The following is a 3,852-nucleotide window of genomic DNA, read 5'->3' on the forward strand; positions in this document are numbered from 1 at the left end:
CCAGTGCGAGAAGGATGGGCTGGGGTGCCATAAGTGAAATGTGTGCCAAAGGAAAAACCGCACTTTAAAATCACCTTTTGTTTCTCTGAATGCCAGCTCAAAATGCCTATTTTCAAACATTGCAACACATCCAAAAATCTCACTGAACACCAGCGGACATCAGGCAGAATGAAGTATGTGTGCATACTAAATCTGGGAAGTTGAAGAGCCCCAAAACAATGTTCATAACAAGACTGGCTGAGCTCTGCAGGTCTGCAGCAGCCTAACTGAAACTGGATTTAAAACTACCAAAAATCGAAAATGTTTAAATTAACTGAGTGACCTACTTTGAGTGTCACATAGTTTGTCACTGTTGAAATGTCATAGTTTTGAACTTAGAATCAGCATTCTACCTGCATATGTAAAAAGTGTCTTGACTTAAACTGGGGAACAAAAAGTGACATTTTATCTGAAACCTGGCTTAATGAAACTGAATTCTGCCTGACATCTACCCCCACAGGAGTTAAAACCTGCTCAGCCACTCTTCCCCTTGCCAAAAGGAGTTGTCACCTCTCTGATTAGATTAGGGGTGGAGCAGCTACAGGGAGTTGAACAAAGGCCTGTCCTGGGCCCAGGCAGATGGTTTATTAGGGTGGCCGTAAAATAGCTTCCTCTTGGCAGAAGCTGGGAGGGGCAGGGTCTCTGAGCTTGGTAGAAACTGGATAAACTGGTTTCTACACCATGTGACCTGAAAAGACACACCGCTGTTGGCCAGAATATGATTTTAAGAAAGTCGTATAACTCATGGTGCGGACTTGTCAAAATTATTTAAATGATACCATAATTCTTGTGAATTTTCTGTGCACGTTTTAAGACGCGTTGGGAATTTGTATGATGTTCTGGGGCAAAACCCCGCTATTAATGGATACTACAGACTCTGTGTTTAAGCTAGAGAAATGGGAATTTACTGGAGTATGTATGGACAGGCCGTGTATATGTGTATAATTTTCAATGAAGAACCAAGGTTGCATAACCCACTAAAATCGAAAATGTTGCCGTTTCTGAATGCAAGCCCTCAGGAAGAGCAGATTTGGGACACAGACTACCTCATGTGATAGGTAATATGTACATGCAATGACAAACCACTATGTATTTGAGAAATGTGTATTTTGATCAAATATAGATTTGTGGGCAAACTGACCAGGGGAGGATCCTCTGACCCATAAAACCTACAGCATCACTCTGACTCACAGTTCCTTCCCCAATCATGGGAGAGGGGAGAATTGGGCCAATGACAAGTTGAAAGAGGGGCTGGCTAGTGATGCTGCACACACACCCACTTTCAAAAGACATAAAAAGAGCCACTGGAAGCTAGAGAGGAGATTCAATTCCATTTGCTGCGGAGCATGCTGATCGACGACTTCACATCCAGAGATCCAGACTTCAAATCCATCAATCTCCAGAACCTGTAGCAGTACCTAGAAAGCAGAGCAGTATCCAGAATCCAGAGAGGCTAGACCAGCAGAGCAGAGCTGACCCAGACCGCTGTTCGCAGAACCAGAGAGCTGACCCAGATCACTGTGAAGTGCCGAGACCAGAACCGGAGTCCAGTCCAAAACCTGACCAGATCCGTGGCGAGGCCTATTTCAAAATAAATTGTGAGTACCTAGCAGAACTGTGCAGAACCAATCTCTTTGTTAAAATAATATAATTCAATCCATTTTAATCTAACCAGAACTGCCTCCTAACTGTCACCTGTCATTTGCAAAGCTGTCACCTGTCATTTTCTAGCTGCAAGCTGTAACCTGTCGCTTTGAACTTTTAAAATTTCAAATCCGAAAAACTACCTTTATTTAATCGTCCGTATCTCTGGAACCGTTTGGGCTAGGAACTTGGTTTAACTTTCCTCTGAAAGCTTCGAATCCCAGCTTTTCAACAAGCTTAGAACCGACTTGCTACTCATTATACTTTTGCCGTAATCGTGATTCACGCATTCGCGAATTTTGCCGCGATTCGCGATTTGGTTAAAAATCCAGCCACGTGTGAAAACAGCAGCTTCCTTGCTTTCCTTTGCCAAAAATTCGTTTAACCTGCTAGTTACTCTTAGATCCTTGCTAAAGTGAGCCTGAACTCATCCCAAGTATATTTCACTCACCCTGAACCTCCTAAGGGGAATTAAAACCATTTTCAACATGTTTCTCACTGCATGGTCACCATATTCAAAGCACTTGGGTCTGTGTTTCAAAACTCCTATCTGTTGTATAAGCTGCTGGGGGGGAATTGAACTGAATTCTATTTGATTGCATTCCTAAGAACTGAGTCCCATTCTATTCATCTCCTTACATTGCATTAAGGGGGGGTGGGGGTGAATTGTTCAAGAAAGTGATTACATTGGGCCTCATTACGACCCTGGCGGAAATCGAAAAACGATGGCGGAAATGCAATACCGCCATCGAATAGCGCTCGGTGCGACTATGACCCGTCACCGCAAAGTACGATGCCATTAGCGACACCGTAGTGAACGCCAACGCTAACTGCACCAATTACGCGCGCGCGCGCCATGCCAAACCGTAAATACCACCATGGCGCAAGGGTACGCGAATTCCGACCCTAGCGGACATGTACCTAACGCCATCAAGCACGGCGGAAAGTACCATTCCGCCATGGTGAGAAGTACGGCATCGCGAATCAACCGTAAACGGCCCCACTGAGTGCCTGTACACCGCTCCCTGGCCACATAGTACAACTCCCCGTAGGTGCAATGAAGTCACAATGCAACCAGTGAAATGTACAAGTCACCCATGCATGCCAACGAACAAAAGAATCTCAAGAGGGGCCAATGGGAGCCGCAGGGCACAGATGGCACGAATACAGAAGCCATTCCAATGGACATGACCACAGTCCCCCACCAAGAAACGCACGCAAACACAGGCACCTGTGACCAGCAATATTCCGAAAATCTCATCATTCCACCAGTCCACCTGGCTGACCGGCATCTGTTACACAAAACCTAATCCCCCGCCCCTGAGCATGACATCATTCAAACAGTCATATTGGCAGCCCTCATCCCTGACCTCACTGGGCTTCGTAGGCAAACGCGCCCAGCACAGTACCACGCAACTATACTCCGAAGCTGGAACCCAATGCAGATCTCCTCACAATACATCGCTCCCCAAATAGGAATATGCCACATCACTTGGAAAGAAGAACGCTACACGGCCCATATCAGAATGGAAATTTAATGCACAACAAATTCACCAAGCCCACACAGCCATTAGGCCATGAACTCCAAAACACATTTCACCATTGTGGGCTGCATCCGCAAGAAATGACCAGCTACTTCTTGTGTGACGCCCTGTTCCTTCATGGTACACAGAGCCACATTCTCGTACGAAAAGGCAACATGGAAGCGCACAGAACCGCAGGGCCGTCCCAATGGGGAGGCACTAGTCCAGCTGAAAGGCCGATATGTTGCTCCGAGCCACTAGTACTGCGTAAGGGCATGTGGCCCATTGGCGATCGTCCCATAAGATCGTAATGCTGCTCCACTGATTAATACGAAGCAGCAGGTGTCGGGAGTAAAAGCCATCTGCAGGAGTGGCATACAGATGGCAGTGGCAAAAGGGGAGGAGATACCTGTCAACCAAAAGAAAAGAAAAAGAACAGAATGGCCATCAGAACTACATTCGAACAACTCACTTCAATGATCACACTAAATCCACAGCCATATGCATGCTAGCCCACTCCAAAGGATCATCACCACCCCAAAACCACTTGCGACTCATAACTATCTATATCGAGGTGTAAACACCATCACAAACGAGTGTACCCGTGCATGCGTCTGTGAAAACAGAATCCATCAGATGGGATTGG

The sequence above is a fragment of the Ambystoma mexicanum genome, chromosome 5q (genome assembly GCF_040938575.1).
Source record: "Ambystoma mexicanum isolate Mex_15411 chromosome 5q, UKY_AmexF1_1, whole genome shotgun sequence".
Taxonomy (NCBI): Eukaryota; Metazoa; Chordata; class Amphibia; order Caudata; family Ambystomatidae; genus Ambystoma; species Ambystoma mexicanum.